This window comes from Caretta caretta, chromosome 8 (assembly GCF_965140235.1).
Source record: "Caretta caretta isolate rCarCar2 chromosome 8, rCarCar1.hap1, whole genome shotgun sequence".
NCBI lineage: Eukaryota > Metazoa > Chordata > Testudines > Cheloniidae > Caretta > Caretta caretta.
The window spans coordinates 87,455,972-87,477,376 of NC_134213.1; the positions used below are offsets into that span (position 1 = coordinate 87,455,972).

Consider the following 21,405-nt stretch of genomic DNA (forward strand, 5'->3'; position numbering starts at 1 on the left):
ACTCAGTTTGGAGATTCATTAGTCAATAACTGATGGCATCCAAGTTACTGATGATCCATCAGTCTGTCAGCACCAGTGAAAGGAAAATATTTAACTCTTCTACAACCAGCTATTTCATGTTCTGATTATGTTTACTTTTACTGTATCTATTATTTCTGATGTTTTCCTGGGTACTGGTTATTTTTGTTAGTTCTTCTATAAGTTGCTTATATTGATTATTTAGTAAGAGTGCGGCTTTTAAGAAAATGGCACATATAACCTAACTTTGTCTGCTTTGGGAAGAAATTAAAATAGAGAAAAGGGGTACAGGAAGAAATCAGGGAAAGGGATTCTGACCTGAATTGTTAACAAAAGTGGGACTGGTGGCTTTGTTGCATACCATAATGGTATGAACTAGTCAGGTACCTTTCTGAACTGAGAAAGTCAAGCAAAGAAAGCTTTTACAGACTAGTTTGTAACAGTCACCAGTAAAATGGCAAGATTTCCTCTTTGCTGATCAAATACATAATAGAGCCCCAGTTTTTACCTCCAGATTTCACCAGAACAAATTACAGAATGTTTTTAGTCAGAGTTCTATAGGAAGATCAACCACAGCCTACATAGTCTAATCAAATGAAGACTCCCAGAAATAGATCTGCTGGAATGTTGCATTTACTATTTTCGTTTTAAGGCTGGACTCCAGCCACAATACTTTAGGGGTGAAATTTGATAGAGTCAATGAAGTAGACATTGTAGCATCTATAAAATTAAAATGTTGTGCATAAATGAGTAACTGAGTTGGGCCTGTGAGATGGTGAGCATCCTCAGTTCCCATTGAAACTAACAACAGTTGAAGGTGCCCAGCATACCACGCGAAGGACTCACAACCTTGCAGATGTTAGTGCTTATTGACTCTCAAGACAATGCATGCAAATACATGAGCCAGTAAATCTCTCTTAATCTAAAGTGTATTCACTATGAATTGTGCCCCTCCCAGCTATGCAAACATCAAACTGTCACGGAGTCCCTGGGCGATGCTCTGGAACTGCTCCCCATGAAGCCAGTCAGGACTCTGGGGCAGTCGCCTTTCTGTGAGCAGCCTGTCTTCAGGACACACAGCTCACACAGCTTCCACCTTCCTGGGTCTGACCTCGGAGCATTCAGCATCCTCTGCCCCTCCGTGCGCTTCCCACAGCGAGTCCGCTCAGGCGGGGCTCCTGGGGAAGCCAGAGGGTCCGGCACCCCAACTTCGCAGTCAGACGTGACTCTCAGCCAGCCAGTAAAACAGAAGGTTTATTAGACGACAGGAACATGGTCTAACACAGAGCTTGCAGGTGCAGAGAACGGGACCCCTCAGCTGGGTCCATTTTGGGGGGCAGTGAGCCAGACAACCACGTCTGCACTTCACTCCATGTCCCAGCCAGCCCCAAACTGAAAACCCCTCCAGCCCCTCCTCCTCTGGGCTTTGTTCCTTTCCCGGGCCAGGTGGTCACCTGATTCCTTTGTTCTCCAACCCTTCAGCTCTCACCTTGCAGGGGGGGAAGGGCCCAGGCCATCAGTTGCCAGGAAACAGGGTGTCGGCCATTCTCTGTGTCCAGATCCCTGCACACACCTGCCCTCTAGGGCTCTGCAATGATCATACACCCTTACCCCACCACCTAGATACTTAAGAACTGCATAGGGGAAACTGAGGCACCCCCACACTATTCAGAGGAAACATTAAGAACAGGCCCACTTCGTCACATCTCTCCCCCCTTCGAGATCGAACTGAGCGGGGTCACTTTACCCGGTGACCTGGGGAAGTTTGAAGCCACCAATGTTCCCATGGATGCCCCAGCATCTCTCCCGTTCCTTGGTAGGAGTTACACCAGGCCCTTCCAGTTTCACGCCCTCCCTTAGGTCGGGGGTGGTCGATAGCACTAGCAGGCTGCATGTGGGAAGGTTTCTGCAGCCCATGCCCTTTGGCCACCCCAAAACCCCAGGGGGTCAAACTGGGATTGGGTTTTCTCCCAGAGCTCCAGTCTGGAGGGCTGCAATTCGGGCTCTCTTGGTTAAGGGCCCCCATCTTGACCTGGGCCACATACTGTTCACTTACAGAACTAGCATGGAGACATCCCTTTCCCAACAACCTTGTCTCCCCAACAAGCTGGCCAAACACAGCCACTTGGTTATAGGACGGTATACCTTTCTTAATAGCTTTCACTCCATCTGAGACCTTCTCAAAGCTCTCCACACTGGATCTTTCAACAGGAAAGTCAGTGGATCCATTCACAACAGAAAATTTCTGGCTGTTAGGAACTTAAACTTTCTTGATTAAATCACTTTCACACCCTTCAGTGGCAGTAAACTGCTTGCAAAGACTCCATGAGGATTCCTTTCCCGAGGGCTTTTCTATGCAACAATTCACCCCCTCCCAGAAATTCTGCTCTTACCCTCTTTACCTAGGGCTTGCTCTAGGGGAACACTTTCCTGAGCAACTACAGACTCTTTCTGGGTCTCCCTTACATCCAGAATCACCTCTGGCCCATCAGGCGGATTCCTACACAATCCCCTTTCATGCAAACTTACAGACTTCCTAGATAAAAGGTTAGAAGCATTCTCCTTCCCTTTGCCACACACAAGTTCAGGAATCTTTTCCTTCTTGCTACAGGTTTCCACACCCTCAGTAGGTTCCACAATCACATCACCTTCCTGCTCTCCTTGTGCCCTGGCTAGGATCTCACCCTGATTAGACAGAGTTGCTACACCCTTTCCAACAACACACTAGCAACAGGCAAAATACAAGCACCAGAATTGTCTGGTCTCGGGGATTTTACATAGACCCTAACTGGATGCGACCTAGTTACAGGGCCATTCTCCCGAGCAGACAGAAACTTAGGACCCTTCCCTTCCTGGGCTTTAGCTGAATCCAGAACCAGCTCTGAGACAACTGCATGACCCTCAACCATCACAGGCTGAAAGGCCCCTTCTGTCTGCTCCACAGACCAAGAAGAGCCGGACACACTTTCTCCTTTACCAGACACACAGGTTGGGATCTCATTCCCTTTGTCCCAGCACACAAGGCTGGTCACAGACAACTGCTTGGAGATCAGGGTAGCTCCCTCCATAGGCAAGTCAATACCCCTGACAGAGAGACCCATTTCCTTCACTGTCCCAATTCTCCACCCAGCTAACAGGTAAGGTCCAGGGACTCTCATCTTCCACTCTCCTCGCCTTCCCACCCTGCTGACTGGACACAGCCATCAGCTCACAAGGCTGCCTAGGCTCATCCAAACTTCCCTTACCAAGCACCTTGCCACTCCCCACAGATCCCCTGCCCTGCCTGTGTCTCCCCCCACTCAGCTGGGGTCTCAGCTCCCACTGTGCTCAGCACTGCCCTTGCTGTCCCAGTGGGGGCAGGCAGCGAGCTCGCTGCTTTCCTCAGTGCATCAGAGCCAGCGAGAGTCCCCGCTCTGGTGTGCAAGGGGGCAGGGAGCATCTCTCTGTCCCACCCAGCCCCAGGGGTCTGGTTACAGGCAGGCAGGTAGCCTGAGCCTAGGGGCTCCTCCCTGCTGCCAGCCAGGTCATCTGCATTTTCACTGACCATTTCCCTCTCCACCGATTGGTTCCCTGGATTCAAATTCAAACCCTTGGCAGTTACAGGAACAGGGCCTGGATCCTGTCCCAAAGAGACACAGTCACCCCACAACAGGGTCTAGCAGCTGGTGTCCTGGGGCACCCCAACGACCAGCCAGCCCCACTCCTCCTGGGTCTGCACAGGGATCTGGGCCATAGGGAAGGCGAGGGGCTTCGTCCCTGGGACCCTCACCCAGCTCACACAGGCCCTCAGCCTCTGAGGCTGCACCACCCAGGGTCTGACACCAGTTCTCTCTGTCTCAGGGTCTGGCCACCCCAGGAATGTCTCCCCATCGACCATCACCTTCCGCTCCCACTGGGGGTCCGAGGGGCCTGGCCCCAGGAAACTCCACACAGATATATAGGTTGGGGTCAGGAGTGGGAGCGTGTCCACCTCCCCACCCATCTGGCTGATGGAGACTATGGCCTTGGGACCCAGCAAGGGAGCTAGACACCGGGGCTTTTCTGCAGGGTCCCCTTGGTTCAAATCGCCAGCCTGCTCAAAGGCAGTGAGGTGGCATCCACACCCCCCCCCCCTTAACTAGGGGCAGCAATTTAGTCTCGAGGTTCCCTGCGGAACTGGCCCCCCGGGATCTATCCCCACTCACCCTGGGGAGGTCCCCTAGGCCTCTCCGCCCCACCACCGCCAGTTCATGCTGCTGCTGCTTCTGCAGCTCTTTCTCGGGCTCTCGCTGTCTCCCATGGTCCTCTTGCTCTCTCGGACTCAGCTCCAATCCCGTCCGTCTCGATCCCCCGATGGGGAACCCGATCGTGAAGACCCCCATCTGGTCGGGGACAGGAGTCTTGGCGATGCCTGGCTCCCACTCCAGCTGCTCCCAGATCCTGCTATAGCCCCAGTTGGGGTCAGGAATCTGTTCCTTAGAGCGGTCATCCTCCTCCAGCTGCACGATTAACTCTGCTTTGGTGAACTTTCCAACGCTCAACCCTCTCTTTTTGCACAGGGTTACAATGTCCTTCTTAAGGAGACGGGGACAGGCCATCACTCCGCTCCTCCCAAGTTGTTGTGGACTCACAGGCCCGTGTGTTCTCAGCTCCCCACGGTTTCCAGGGAGAACCCCTAGTGTGCCAGCCCTTCTCGAGGTCACCACCTCTTTGCCAGGGTCGAGCTGCAGACTCCTCCGCCCCTTGGACTGCTTGCTGCAATCCCCAGGGGAACCCTGTTACTGCAAAAGTCCTTCTCTCTCCCCGGGCCAAGCTGCAGGCTCCTCCGCCCCTGAGACTGCTCACTGCAGTCCCCAGGGGGACCCCATTACTGCACAGTCCTTCTCGCTGGTCACACACTCCCAGGGGTTAACCGCCCCCCGAAACCGCTCCTCTCTGAGCCTTCAGCAGGCCTGGTCCTCGGCAATCCCCCTTCGTGTTACTGCTCCCCAGTCACTTACTGCAGGAAGCGCCATCCACGGGGTGCAGTACATCCCACCGCTGCCACCAGTTGTCACGGAGTCCCTGGGCGATGCTCTGGAACTGCTCCCCATGAAGCCAGTCAGGACTCTGGGGCAGTCGCCTTTCTGTGAGCAGCCTGTCTTCAGGACACACAGCTCACACAGCTTCCACCTTCCTGGGTCTGACCTCGGAGCATTCAGCATCCTCTGCCCCTCCGTGCGCTTCCCACAGCGAGTCCGCTCAGGCGGGGCTCCTGGGGAAGCCAGAGGGTCCGGCACCCCAACTTCGCAGTCAGACGTGACTCTCAGCCAGCCAGTAAAACAGAAGGTTTATTAGACGACAGGAACATGGTCTAACACAGAGCTTGCAGGTGCAGAGAACGGGACCCCTCAGCTGGGTCCATTTTGGGGGGCAGTGAGCCAGACAACCACGTCTGCACTTCACTCCATGTCCCAGCCAGCCCCAAACTGAAAACCCCTCCAGCCCCTCCTCCTCTGGGCTTTGTTCCTTTCCCGGGCCAGGTGGTCACCTGATTCCTTTGTTCTCCAACCCTTCAGCTCTCACCTTGCAGGGGGGGAAGGGCCCAGGCCATCAGTTGCCAGGAAACAGGGTGTCGGCCATTCTCTGTGTCCAGATCCCTGCACACACCTGCCCTCTAGGGCTCTGCAATGATCATACACCCTTACCCCACCACCTAGATACTTAAGAACTGCATAGGGGAAACTGAGGCACCCCCACACTATTCAGAGGAAACATTAAGAACAGGCCCACTTCGTCACACAAACATAGTATAGAGCTCAAGGCAGATCATTCCATTCAGCAAACAAAATGTTCTGAGTTGCTTGTCAAATAAAATGGAGCCTTACATACCAGATATGGTTAAATAGAATAGCTCAGCAACAATTAAGTCCCTGGACAAAAATAACTGTACTTGCCAGGAACCATGAAAGCTAATTTTATCTTAATTCTATAATAAAAGACAGTATCCCCAATGACTAAAATTGATACATTTTCCTGTATGTGACCTAGTTACATCCATTGGTATTTGATAGGCGATTCCACTGACTGTGGAAAAACACCATCACATTCTTCTAACAACATGCTATACTACCAAATCCCTTAATTTCAGTCTAAAAGCTATCTTCATCTTCTGCCAGTTAATGATTCATCTTCATTTATGGCAACAGCATCTACCTCCATACATCTGATAACTGAATTCACAATAACAGGGAGCCTGTTCAGAGGTGGGGGTCGGAAGGGGAATGATACATTTATGAAGATCAGTATTTTCTTCAGTCTTTTAATTGTTCCATTACTGAAGTCATTAACACTCTGGACAGATTTTGTCCAGTAGAACTTTTATGCCATCTTTATATTTCTGCCAAACTATTCCAACAGTTTTGGTGGACTGACCATATGAGCACTACTTCAACATTGTCACTTGGCATTACAGCTCTACAACTGTCTGAGTCACCTTTAAGATTTTTGGATACCACTTTTATCAGCAAAACAGGTCTAAGTGCTTATTAATATAATTTATTATTTGTCTTACATTAGCACCCAAAGGCATCACACATGCTGGACACGCTAGAGAAATATAATAAAAGACAGCCTCAAAGAGCTCACATCATATTATAGAACTCCAGTTTTAGCACACACACAGGGAAAGCTCTTCAGCTTAAAGAAATAGTAAGAGTAACTGTAAATGGCACCATTTTATTTGATGGATAGGATAGTTATTTCTTATGACTCTTCTCCAAAGCAGAGGAGGAGGAGTTGGCTTGCTTTACTGTACCTCTGTAGCAGTTTGACTTTGATTTTTCTCTATTCACTAATATTATGGTAAAAGCTGCAGATAGTAACTGATAGGTAGCTTTCTCAGATACCCTGTACACCCAAACCTCAGAATTCTTATAAGAGTAATGTGTTATCATATTTTTATTATTACTACAAGGAATAATAATCTTTCCTTTCATGGATGACAATTGATTCTGAACAACATAGACCATAGAGGCAGAGAAATTATCAACATATTAAAAGTAGACCAAAAAAAACCCCAAACCTTTGAATTCAACATGATATGCCCTAAAATCAGGAAATTAAAATGTATTTGATTTAGAGCTTGTCTCTGTGTAGAGGTTGACTGAGCCAATTTCTAGTGGTTTTCTAGCACTTCTCTGGTGGGTTAAGCCAGTTTTGTAGAATCTAAGCTTTATTTAAAAGAATTGAGAGCCAGATTCTCATGGAGCAGAGGGGGTCAAGGGTGTTTCAGCAGAGGAGTCTGTGAGTGCAGGCAGGGAAGCCAGCTGCAACTTGATAGCCACTGGAGTCCCTGGAGAGCACAGCAACAGCACACACAGCAGAATAGACCAGATTATCTAGCCCTGAGTTTCTATTCCAAAGATACCATTCTGAATGCGACACAATTCAGTGCTGAGTCTGCAGATAAACAGAAATAATGCTTTTAAGGCCAATGCTGTACCTCACCCTCATGAGCGGTATGTGACTCCTCCATTTGGGGAGCCTGGGTGTGCCTGGACCATAGCCCCACCCCGAGACCCACTCCCGCTCGGCCTCCTCCCCCTGAAACCCTCCCCACACTCCACCTCTGGCCCTGCTCTGCCCCCTCCCCTGAGATCCCCTGCCCACCCCTGCCCCTGAGGCCTCCCCGCTGACCTCTCATGCCTCTTTCCCCAAGGTCTCACCACCTGTTGAACCTCTTTGTCCTCTCTGCTGAGGTTCCCACCCGCCTACCACTTATGCCTCTTTGCTCCCTCCCCCCATATGGGCGGAGCAGGGACGGGAAGAGGCAGAGTGCGGGCGGGGCTGATGCGTCCATGCTGATGCGTCCATGCTTATGGCAGGTTCTGCTCAATAACAATCCAAAGCACTGCGGACCAACGCATGTTCATTTTCATCCTCTGAGTCAGATGCCACCAGCAGCAGGGTGATTTTCATTTTTGGTGGTTTGGGTTCTATAGTTTCTGCATCAGAGTGTTGCTCTTTTAAGACTTCTGAAAGCATGCTCCACACCTCGTCCCTCTCAGATGTTGGAAGGCACCTCAGATTCTTAAACCTTGGGTGGAGTGCTGTATCTATCCTTAGAAATCTCACATTGGTATATTCTTTGCATTTTGTCAAATCTGCAGTGAAAGTGTTCTTAAAAGGAACAACGTGTGCTGGGTCATCATCTGAGACTGCTATAACATGAAATATATGGGAGAATGTGGGTAAAACAGAGGAGGGGACATACAATTCTCCCCCCAAGGAGTTCAGTCACAAATTAAATTAATGTATTATTTTTAACGAGCATCATCAGCATAGAAGTATGTCCTCTGGAATGGTTGCCAAAGCATGAAGAGGCATACGAATGTTTACCATGTAAACACGTCTACATGTCTGGCATGTAAAAACCTTGCAATGCCAGCTACAAAAGTGCCATGCGAATGCCTGTTCTCACTTTCAGTTGACATTGTTAATAAGAAGAGGGCAGCATTATCGCCTGTAAATGTAAACAAATTTGTTTGTCTTAGCGATTGACTGAACAAGAGGTAGGACTGAGTGGACTTGTAGGCTCTGAAGTTTTACATTGTTTTGTTTTCGAGTGCAGTTATGTAACAAAAAAAATCTACATTTGTAAGTTGCACTTTCACTACAAAGAGATTGCACTACAGTACTTGAAGTGAATTGAAAACTACTATTTCTTTTGTTTATCATTTTTACAGTGCAGATATTTGTAATAAAAAATAATATACACTTTTATTTCAGTTACAATACAGAATACAGTATATATGAAAATGTAGAAAAATATCCAAAATATTAAATACATTTCAATTGGTATTCTACTGTTTAACAGTGCAATTAAAACTGCAATTAATGGTAATCAATTTTTTAAGTTAATCACGTGAGTTAACTGCGATTAATCGACAGCCCTAATAGATAGATAGATTCATGCATCCATTTGAATGTCTGATGCTATATGCACCTATGATTATTTCACTGTGCAGAGGTCCATATGTATATTTGTATCTGTATGTAGCAACTTAGTTCATTGTTAAACATTTAGTGGACACTCTCTTACGTATTGTTAATTCCACGATATTTTCAAACATTTAGAACGTTATTTCTAAACTAAATTGCCTCACATGTCAAAGGCAGCCTTAAAAATTGTAATGAAAAATTTACTAACTTGGGCACAAAACCCTGCTTTCCCATGCTTACCAAGACAATAATGGTGGAGGTGACAGATATTTCAGTTATTCTTTCAAAACAGTTTTGCGTACCCGAGTAGTGGCCTAGTAGTACTGAGGATATATTAAGTTCATAGCACATTTTAATTTTAAGACTAAATTAGCAAAGGACAACTTCCCCACCCCCCAAAAAATCTCTAAAATATTATATTAATTCACAGAAAAAAGTATTTTTTCCATACTCAAAGAACTCAAACAGCCAAAAAGAATTTTACCAAAAAATTCATCTTGGGGTTAGAACAAGTCTGAGAAACTTCAAGCTCTTTTCAGAAAGTTGTGAGTGTTTTACAGTGTGCCTAGAATGAAAGTGCCTCCAAAATAATCACTGTAGAAGAATGTCACTATAATTGGTGCTATTTATTTGGTACTAAGACTAAGGGATGTGCCACTGCTTGTAAGTGTGCTTTGAAGATTACAGATGATCTCAGAACACCTGGAGATTTCCATAAGTTTCAAGGCGAGGAGAGGATGCACTGATGCAGAATAGACTTACCAGATGGTAGCACATTCAAGTAGATAACTCTGTATACATCATGCCTCAAGAGATCTTGCTTGTTCCAAGATGATCCAGCAGCTGGGCACCTGGTTATTTCCATTCCTGTTTCTACTAGCCAGACTTTACTGAGGATACTTTATCCTGAAGGTTATACCCAGACCGAAAACACAAGCAGGAGATTTATCCAGCAAACCATATGGCAATAAGGTTGCTTTAGTGAAGTAGATGCATTTACTGAGAGATCCGTTATGTATTTGAAGAATAATATGATAATGTGTATGTCTTCTCTAATTTTTTATCCTTCAAAAAAGTTATATTTTAATAATATTTCCAATTCCAGTTCTAATCAGAGTGATTTGTGAAGAAAAATTTCAATTTTCTTCAAAAATGGCCAGATGACCTAGTTTTCATTTTAAACTACACAGCCAGTTTTCTGAAAACTTGCTTATTAATATACTATGATGTTTGGGAAATGAACATTCATAGATGAAGAAAAGGTATTTTCAACTTTCTGCAAAATTAGGAAACTAGTTTTATTACACTGAAAATTGTCAACATTTTCTTTTCTGCAATAAAAGCAACTTCTTTGCCCAGGAAGAATCAGATTGCAGGTTATTTGATTCTGAATAGTTATGTGTTTTGTTTTGTCTTGCTGTTCCACCCTGAATGTGACACAGTCAAACATACCCAGTAATTATTAGTCTGTCGATCTTAAAGATAAAAGATTCATCCCAGTCCCCTGTCTGTAGGGAAGCTGAGGTACTAGAGAAGGTATTTGACATGTTTCAGGGTGGGGAGCAGCTTTAAGTTCTGTCTGGAGCTCCATAGGAGCCCTGCCTACAGAAACTGCCCTGGAGAGGTACTGAATCATTGCTTCTCCTGGCTGGCTTGACACTACTCACTTGGGGCCATAACAGGAGACTGCAGGCCTATGACAAAATAGAGGTTGCCAGACAGTTTGAGCTACTGCGTCCTAGTCAGCAGCATGGGTTGGGTCTGCAAAAGCAATCCTGAACTGGGTCCACTTTGGTTTTGCTCCTTCTGTTGGATTTTCAGCAGTTGTTGCAAATAACAGAAATTGAGACAAATTTATCCTTTGGGTGGCCCCTTTGAAGTCATAGTTATGCCAGAAATGAAGTTGGCCCATTATTCCCAGAGTTGAGTCTACCTCACCTGACGATGCTGGTGCTCAAAGATGTTTTAGGCAAATGAAGATATTTATTATAAGGTTCTTACAGCTGAAGTTTTTGTTAAAAGAAACTGCCATATTAACTACACCATAACTAGTTAGTTGAGACTATATATTAAGTCTGTGGATATGTTATATCCATAAAAAACTCATTGGTTCTGTATCCTGTATGTTACTTTTGAGTCTTCATTTCCCTTCATTCAACTCTCTTTCAGATTCTCATTTTACCAGATGTGAACTCAAAGCTACAACTGAACCTAAATTGATTCAAGAACCTAAACTTGCACAGCTTTTCTCTCCCTCAGTAGAACACGTCTTAGTTTCCAAAGCTTTGTATGAGCGATTATTTCTGGGCGTATTATTGTTTCTATGTTTGGCTACGCTGTCACTGCACTACCAGTTCCTAACTCATTGATCTGTAAAGTGCTTTGGCAATATCCTGGATATGAAAGGAGTTATAGAAACCATATCTTGTTTTAGTCTATTATGAACGAGCAATTTAATCATTAGTGAGCTGCTAATTAGCAGCTAAAGGGGCCGGGGGGTTAGTTTTCTTTTGGGTTTTTTTGTTTTTCAGTATTGAATTGGTCTGATTTGTCAGCTTTGGAAAACATTACTTTTTCAGTTACTTACCTGGATATATCATCTTTTTTTTATTCCAAATATTCTAGTGTCTTTGTATTTATACAATCTGAATATGATTTAATAAGCTTTAAAAAGATAGTGCTGGTTCATACCAAGGAAATCAGATTTACATAATTTTCCACTTGCTTATAGAGCCACAGCAGTTCAGATTGTCTTTTACATTGGGGAGATGGTTTTAATATGATAAGATAAAATACCACCTACAGTATGCTTGATCCTGCTAGCTTGACTTTTGTAATAAATTAAAGATTGGTTTGTCATACTGACTTTTAATATAAACTGCCATTGTAATCAAAGGAAGCTAAGGTAAAAGAGAAACCCCTTTCACTTCTGGCTGAGAAGTAATTCAGATTCCTCCAGGGAGGGCCCAATCTTGCAGTTCTTACTCATGTGAATAAACTACTAGCCGCAAAAGGACTTCTTGAGCAAGTAAAGGTTTCTGAATCGGGACCTAATGTTGTCTTTTTGTGTATTTATTTTATTAGCTGAAACTTATGCTTGGGAAGTAAAAGTGATGTTTTGTTCATGTCTCTTGTTCTCCACATAATAAGATTGACCTACATTGAAAATTGGCAAGAACATGGCAACTGTATCTCAGATTTCTTTACAAGGAAACTAGTGAAATTTTTAGTTATTGCTATTCAAAACTCACGTAAATTCCAAACTCTTGGGACTGGAGTAGAAAGCAAACTAAATGTGGTGAACCCTTCAGTCTTTCTTTGTTTCTTCATTTATTTTATTTCTTCTCCTCCGGTTTCAGGTATTCCTTACTCTTGTCATTTTTAATGATTTTTAGTGAAAGAACCAATGTTACTATATGTTATTATTATTATTTATATAGTACCATAGGTGTATATGGTAGGAGCAACTCCAGCAGCGGACAGAGCAGGGACTGATGCACTGGATAGAGGATGTGAAAGAGGGGCCAGCTGGGGCCACCGCTCCCCCCAGCATCCTCTCTGGGCCCCTAACTGTTCGGGGAAGACCCCATTCACACACACTCTGGGAGACTAGGACATAGGTTATGCAACCTTTCCCCTATCCCTCCCAACATGTGGCACTGGGGGAAAAAAACCTGCAGGGAGGAACCAGCCAGAGACTCCAGCTGATAAGAGCAGCTACAGAAGTAGCTAGGGTTGCCAACCCTCCCAGTTTTGCCAGGAGACTCCTGGAATCAGGCCCTATCTCCCAGAGGCTACTGCAGCCAAACTGGGAGATTTTGGGTTCTAACAGTCCAGCAGTGCAGCGGGGCTATGGCAGCTTCCTGCCTGCCCTCTCTCCGCACCGCTCCCAGAAGCGGTCGGCACCATCCCTGCGGCTCTTAGGTGGGGGGCGGAGAGTCTCCGCTCACTGTCCCCGCCCAGAGCGCCGACTCCGTAGCTCCCATTGGCTGGGAACTGTGACCAATGGGAACAGCAGGGGTGGTGCCTGTGGGCATGGGCAGCCCACGGAGCTCCCTGGCCCCCGCACCTAGGAGTGGCTGCCAGAGGGATGTGCTCGTCACGTTCAGGAGCTATCCAAGGTAAGTGCCACCCCCCTCTCTCCCTCCTGCACCCCAAATCTCTGACCCAGCCCTGAGTCCACACCCCCTCCTGCACCCAAACTCCCTCCCAGAGCCCGCACCCCCTCTTACACCCCAACCCCGTGCCCCAGACTCAGCCCGGAGCCACCTCCTACACCCTGAGCCCCTCGGCCCCACCCCCTACCCCAGAGCCTGCAGCACATCCTGCACCTCAACCCTCTGCCCCAGCCCAGTGAAAGTGAGGTAGGGTGGGGGAGAGCAAGTGACAGAGGGATGGGGGCTGGAGTGAGCAGGGGTGGGGTCTCAGTGAAGGGGCAGGGCCTTGGGGAAGTGGCAGAGCAGGGAGCAAGACAAGGGTGTTTGGGTTTGTGCTATTAGACAGTTGGCAACCCTAGAAGTAGCCAAAGCAGGGACCTTAGGACATTCAGAAAACTTTTTACAGGTTTGACTGGACTTTTTCTGCCCTATGTTAATTGGCAGTTTGTTCTTTCCATTTGTCATATCCCCTCCTAACTGACCCCACTTCAAAACCCTAGAAGTAGCCAAAGCAGGGACCTTAGGACATTCAGAAAACTTTTTACAGGTTTGACTGGACTTTTTCTGCCCTATGTTAATTGGCAGTTTGTTCTAACCATCTCCCTCTCCCACCTTAACAACACCCACACCTGCCCCTCTTGCGCTTACCTTCTTCCCTGCCCTGTCCTCCTCAATCACCTTCACTTCAAAGTCACCTCTCCCTTCACTGTTCTTTCCATTTGTCATATCCCCTCCTAACTGACCCCACTTCAAAACCAAAACAAAATGTTGGCACTAACATGCCATTTGCTGCCATCACATTGTTCACTCGGCTGGTGTGTTCTACCCTTTCTAGGGTGACCATATATCCCAAAGGCTGGGGCTGGCATCGCTGCTCATCTGAGCCCTGCCTGCCCCCTGCTGGAGCCCTTCCTCCTCCCACCACCTCTGCCCTATTCCCATGTGGGGCTGGCATCGCTACGACCCCCCCCCATGTTCCTTTGCACCCCACTTTTTTGACAAAAGTGGGCATTTGTCCCATTTGCTCTTACCACCTGATCAAGTCGGCAAGAGCAAATGGGACAAATGCCCACTTTTGCCCAAAAAGTCAGGACGGCCGAGACAGGTCTTAAGAGAGGGACTATCCCAGCCAAAATGGGAGGTATGGTCACCCTAACCCTTTCCCCTACTCCATGTTTGTCTTGTCTATTTAGATTGAAAACTCTTTGAAACCCTGTGTTTGTACAGGCCTAACACCTTCTTCACTGGTCCTTAGGCACTATTGTATTAAACACGATTAGTAATAATGGTGCTTTACAGGCAAATAAATGACAGGTCCAACCCCCAGTGAGTTTTCAATCTGTGAATCTGTTCCTGCAAACACTTACTATCAAGTGCAGTGCTCACTCTCACGAATGGTTCCATTCCATTCTGTTCTTGTCTGTTCAGGGTCTCATACCATATCATCTGACTTGCGCTCCCTGTCATTACCTGGCCTGGGCCGGGGAAGCTAATGATCCAACCAGTGGACCAAATTCGGTGATGAATCCTGGTCATGTGCCACCTGAGACATGTTGTGCATACGCCAAGAAAAAGTATCTTCTAGAAATCCATTAAGCCCATTTGTCATGTAATTCTTTTTCTCCCTTTTTTCTCTCCAAAATTACATAAGGATTTTTAAATATATTTTTTATTTTCTTAGTTGATGTCTGCTGTGCTATGTGCCTTTGTTATTGAAGGCAAGGCCAAAGCAGTGCTTCTAACACCTGTAATGGAAAGTGTTAGTGTTTAAGGCAGTTCTAGGATCACGTAGAGTTTCCTCTATAGCTTTGGAGTGGCCCCCAAGAAATTTCTGTCTCCTGTACAAATGAAATTTACCCTTGCTGTGTACAGCTCTGTTGTGTCTCAAAAGCAGAGTTGTTGACCACAGTCCTCACCCCAGAGCTACAGGAGATCTTTTAGGTATTCTGGGCCCAGATCACTTTGTGCTTTGAATATAAGGATCAAAACTCTGAATTTGACTCTTTTTTTGTGGGTAGCCAGCGTACAGAGAAGAGGACAAGGTTTAATGTGCTTGTGTTAGACTGTGTTGCTGAAGAGATGTGCTGCTGCCTAGACTGTACTAGCTGGAGTTTCTTAAGGACTGATGACTTCATGCCTACTTATATTGCAGTGCTGCTGTAATCCAGCCAGGAGATGCTGAAGGCTTAAATTATTGAGGCCAGGTCATCATTTGTCTGGATGGGATGGAGTCTCCTAGCCAACCAGAGATGATAGAAAGTGTAACTCACAGACTCTGTGTGAGAGCTCAGTGTCAATGAGGAATGCAGGAGTACTCCTAAACTATGGACTAACTTAACCAGTAGTGAATATGTATCTTCAACCAAAGGAGAGTGCACCATGGCCAGAAACTCCTCCAAGCATTTCCCTTTACCAACCATTGTAACCTTCATCTTGCTTGGGTTCAGCTTGAACTAGCTGCTCTTCATCTGTATGTTATCTGTGTGTTGTTGCCCCATGAGCCATGTTTTCTTATTAGTTGTCCTAGTGGCTGCATGTAGATGTTGAATAGGATTGGTGATAGAACTCCTCAAGTTAGGTCTAGTGATGGAGGTGTAGTTTCCCATGACTGTTTGGGGGTATCCCTCCATGCATTCCTCTGAACCCCTTGATAGGGCTATTCTAGATAGTATCCTCTTTGACTGCAAGTTTCTGTAGAAATGCATACTAATTAAGATCTACAATTTAAGGGCCTAATTCTGCAACCATTAGCTAAACTAGCACTCACATGAGCAGGGATTGCTCATATAAGTAAGTGCTACTCAACAAAACGGTTGCACAATCTGGTCCTACATTTTAGAATAACTCATAATAAATGCAGAAAAATCAAATCAAAACGCACAAGGTCCATATGTAATCATAGGAGGACTGGGAATGTATTGTTTCATATATTGGAGTGATATTTTTAAATAGAATCTTTCACTGAAGACCATTGAATATTAAGTCCCCGGAAAAATCATGGAGCAGGTCCTCAAAGAATCAATCCTGAAGCACTTACATGAGAGGAAAGTGATCAGGAACAGTCAGCATGGATTCACCAAGGGAAGGTCATGCCTGACTAATCTAATCGCCTTCTATGATGAGATTACTGGTTCTGTGGATGAAGGGAAAGCAGTGGATGTATTGTATCTTGACTTTAGCAAAGCTTTTGACACGGTCTCCCACAGTATTCTTGTCAGCAAGTTAAAGAAGTATGGGCTGGATGAATGCACTATAAGGTGGGTAGAATGTTGGCTAGATTGTCGGGCTCAACGGGTAGTGATCAATGGCTCCATGTCTAGTTGGCAGCCGGTGTCATGTGGAGTGCCCCAGGGGTCGGTCCTGGGGCCGGTTTTGTTCAATATCTTCATAAAAGATCTGGAGGATGGTGTGGATTGCACTCTCAGCAAATTTGCGGATGATACTAAACTGGGAGGAGTGGTAGATACGCTGGAGGGCAGGGATAGGATACAGAGGGACCTAGACAAATTGGAGGATTGGGCCAAAAGAAATCTGATGAGGTTCAATAAGGATAAGTGCAGGGTCCTTCACTTAGGATGGAAGAACCGAATGCACAGCTACAGACTAGGGACCGAATGGCTAGGCAGCAGTTCTGCGGAAAAGGACCTAGGGGTGACAGTGGATCAGAAGCTGGATATGAGTCAGCAGTGTGCCCTTGTTGCCAAGAAGGCCAATGGCATTTTGGGATGTATAAGTAGGGGCATAGCGAGCAGATCGAGGGACCTGATCATCCCCCTCTATTCGACATTGGTGAGGCCTCATCTGGCGTACTGTGTCCAGTTTTGGGCCCCACACTACAAGAAGGATGTGAATAAATTGGAAAGAGTCCAGCAAAGGGCAACAAAAATGATTAGGGGTCTGGAACACATGACTTATGAGGAGAGGCTGAGGGAACTGGGATTGTTTAGTCTGCGGAAGAGAAGAGTGAGGGGGGATTTGATAGCTGCTTTCAACTACCTGAGAGGTGGTTCCAGAGAGGATGGTTCTAGACTATTCTCAGTGGTGGAAGAGGACAGGACAAGGAGTAATGGTCTCAAGTTGCAGTGGGGGAGGTTTAGGTTGGATATTAGGAAAAACTTTTTCACTAGGAGGGTGGTGAAACACTGGAATGCGTTGCCTAGGGAGGTGGTGGAATCTCCTTCCTCAGAAGTTTTTAAGGTCAGGCTTGACAAAGCCCTGGCTGGGATGATTTAATTGGGGATGGGTCCTGCTTTTGAGCAGGGGGTTGGACTAGATGACCTCCTGAGGTCCCTTCCAACCCTGATATTCTATGATTCTATGATTCTAAGTGTTGTGTAGTTTATTTTCAGTGTGTGCTTTTGGCATTCAACCACTGTGAAACCTGTCAGATATACCAAGAAAAATCTTGAAATGTGACTGAACATCATTTAGGATTGTGGGTCAGATTCACTGAAAGTGGTGCAGGAATGTACAAATTACATCCCAGGGACAGGCGAGCAATGAGACAACCTTCATTTGCCACAAGGTGCTCTGCAGGTGGAAGCTGCTAAGAAGATGCACGGATAAAAGTGGCATTCGTTAGCTATCGCAGCTATGCCTCTTGTCAGCCAGTGCTGCCTATGATTTTAGGCTGTTCTGTCACATAAAGCTCACCCCACTCCAGCAGAGAAGGAGTTGTAGCCATTTCTCTGTTGCAGCCTCCTCCCTTGGTAGAATTTCTGTAGCTGGAGCCCTATGCAAAGGTTTACACCAGCATGAAGCAGCATAATCTAGCCCTAGGTGTCCATTAATATTGTTATTTATCAATGCTACAACACAACTGAAAGTTAAAATACTATGGAAAGTTACTTCTGATTAAGGTGCAGAGAAGTACTGTAGTGCCTTATGTCATCTCCTTTTTATTCAAAGATTCTTTTCCTGATGTTTGAATAGCAGAGATCTTAGAATTATGGGTTATTTTATGTAATTCTGTGCTTCGAGCAGGTAGCACCCTTTACTAGATATACATGTAAATTCAAATGTTTAAGGCACTGTTCAGGGAAGCATCCAAAAAGTTGGCGTTTATTGTTAAGCTCCTTGTGTCTTCAAATTAGGCTAGATATATGAAAAAAATAGGTGTTGACTAGAACCTGAATGGAAGAAGGGAAATGAATACTTACTAAACATTTCAGAAGCTCCAAGAAAAAGTTTGAACTTCCTACCTTTGGAATAGTATAGCAATGCCATCCGTTGATCATTGTCATTAAAAGGTCATTAAAATTAATAAAATATTATATATAAAATAAAGAAAAGAGTTGAATAAATTCAGTCCTGCAATGGGTAAAAGTTCAGTGGGGTTCTTTTTTAATTCAATCCCTACTGCATACTATACGGTACTCTCAATTTACTTACCTAATCTTCAATGTAAACACTTTGTATAGGTTTGTCATAGCTATAAGAGCAATTGTTCCACTGTCTGGCTATTCTTAACATCAGAAAACTTATTCTAATAAACAAAGCCCTGCCATGACTGGAAACTGAGGCCAAACCACAGTAGTGAAAGCACAGAATCTTTCCATGTAATCTATATGGGAAGAAGTAAAATTAAAGGTAGAGGAACACATTCTTACAGAACATCTAGGATGTTCTAATACAATCAATATAACAGCACACAGATCAGAATTCAGAGTTCATTCTTAGATTTGGAATTTGTTAATTTTGAAATCATGAGAGACTGGGACTGGAGAGACTACAGAACATTGTTTGTATGCCAAAGTAGAGAAGTCCAGGTTCAACCAGGCCACCGTTGAATTTTTAGGTTCCATCATCTCCGGGGAGGGCACTCAGATGGACCTGTAGAACATGAAAGCCATCCACAACTGGACAGTACTCTGGAAGCTAGAAAATATAGAGATTAAGTCATTTACTGCATTTTTTTTCGAAGCCTTAAATCAACCCGGGGCTTTGGGGTTGTTTGTTTTGGTTTTTTTGTGCATTCTTTTTCCTGTTGAAAAGATGATACTGTTTTGGTACTCACGTTTCCATTAGCAATTTGTATTCCCAGTTACCAGTAAATTCTTTTGTACAGTTTACCAAATGATATTAGACACCATATGCTAATATTAAGGCTTACATTCAGATAATACTGTGGTGAGGGACTACTTTTACTGGGAATATTGCAAAAATGCCCGCAACAGATTGCAAGAGCAGGTCCAGGATATCCAAGGACATACTGTTCAGTAAAATTGGCAAGACATAGTACTGAAGAATAATATCTGAAGCAATAGTAGTGTCAAGAGCCAAATCAGTTTTCTGCTATGTCTGCATTTCCAAGACACTCCATTAAAAACAAATGTAGCAGAAACTAAATGCTCTAAAATGTAAACTGGTAGATAAATAGAAAAAATATTTATATATAAATAGAAAAACTTTATAGATGCTAAGGCAATCCAAACCCTCCAGATCCCTCTCTGACCAAAACCCACACCAGACCCGGTACAAACAATTGATAGGGTGTTCCTATTGTCAGTACCAGTGACCATAGTGGAAGAGCAACAAGAAATAATAGATGCAATCCACTCTCCATTCTTACCAATAATTCTTGGCATTTCTTGGTTAGAGTGGCATGATCCATGTGTCTCCTGGTGATGGAGGATCATTAGCTTCTCCTCTGAATATTGCCAGAAAGCTTGCTTGATTGACTAACCCCTAGGTAATCTGCGTTCATGGCCCCAGGATTGGATAAGACCCTTGAAAGCGAGAACCTGTTCATCATGGACTAACCAGAAGGCAGCTGCTCCAGACCAGAACCTCAGGCTCCCCAATAGGTGCCACGACTACTTGGGTGTGTTCAAAAAGAAAAATGTGAATTTCGTGCCCCCACATAAGGCCTAAAAGTGTCCAGTAGACTTACAACCTGGAGCAAAAGCGTGCTACAGATGAATATACGCCATGTCTGAATCAGAGCTGGAGGGCCTGCATGTGTATATCCAGGAAAATTTCACAAAGGGCTTCATTTGAAGACCCACCTCTCCAGCAGGGACACCAATCCTCTTTGTGCAAAAAAAAGGATGTGTCACTATGCCACTGCATAGACTATCACATATTGAATCAGGTGATGATTTGTAACCAGTACCTGTGCTCCTCATCCCAGAATTGTTGGATCACCTGAGAACTGCCAGGATCTTCACTAAACTAGATCTTCAGGAGGAATACAATCTAGTTCGCATAGGGCCTGGGGATATATGGAAGACCATTTTTATACTTGGTAGTAGGGGCACTTTGAATACTTAGTAATGCCGTTTGGCTTAACGAATGCTCCCCCCAACATTCCAACATTTCATAAACATTGTGTTCAGGGCCATCCTGGATCAGTACCTGATCGTCTACCTTGCTATATTGGTATTTTCTGAGAACCCTGAGCAGCACTGCCATTATGTCTGGTCTGTCCTGGAGAGACTACAGAACATTGTTTGTATGCCAAAGTAGAGAAGTCCAGGTTCAACCAGGTCACCGTTGAATTTTTAGGTTCCATCATCTCCGGGGAGGGCACTCAGATGGACCTGTAGAACATGAAAGCCATCCACAACTGGACAGTACTCTGGACCCTCTGAAAACTTCAGCACTTCATGGGCTTTGCGACTGTTTATAGATATTCATCGCCGACTTCTCTGAACAAATAGCCCCCAACTTCCTTCCTTCATAAAGCCATTTGATTCACTTGGTCACCTGAAGCCCAGCTTGCTTTTGACCCTCAAGACTGCCTTCACCACAGTTCCAATTATGGCACACCTCAACCCCACCTGCCCATTTATAGTGGAAGCAGACACATCCAACATGGCCCTGACAGCGACACAGACACAGACAATTCATCCTTATAGAGATGGACTATGAAATCCTGAGCAAAGAGCTGCTCTCAATAAAAACTGCATTAGAAGAATGGCTTTGCCATCTTGAGGGATTCTGCATCCAGTACATGTTTTTATTGACCATAAGAACCTTGAGTACCTTCACAAGGCTCAAACTTTGAACCAGAAATTGTGAAGGTGGGCCTTGTTCTTCTCCCAATTTGAGTTTACAATTACCTATCACCCAAAATTGGAAAGCTGATGCTCTATCACAAAAGGGGGAATACTACCAGGAAAACAAGGAACCTACTTCTGACCCCACCCAACTCCTCAAGCATGGTATTTTGTAAATGCCACAATTCAGCACAACTTGAAAAAAGAGCCCTGAAAGAAGAGCTGCTTGCCCAAGGGATACAATCTATGCTATTAGCCACTAAGATGCA

General features: G+C 45.2%; 1 protein-coding gene and 1 long non-coding RNA gene across 3 annotated transcripts in view; one reads left to right on the plus strand and one right to left on the minus strand.

Annotated features, from left to right (window-relative positions):
* The window catches only part of NEGR1 (neuronal growth regulator 1), a 626,594-nt gene that overhangs the window by 580,886 nt on the left and 24,303 nt on the right, over positions 1-21,405 (plus strand). The gene's annotated exons all lie outside the window — the stretch shown is intronic.
* Positions 3,621-5,604, minus strand: LOC142073026 (uncharacterized). Its single transcript, XR_012669719.1, has 2 exons — positions 4,998-5,604; positions 3,621-4,496 (listed from the first exon to the last, which is right to left on the minus strand). It is a non-coding gene; the product is annotated as an uncharacterized LOC142073026 (long non-coding RNA).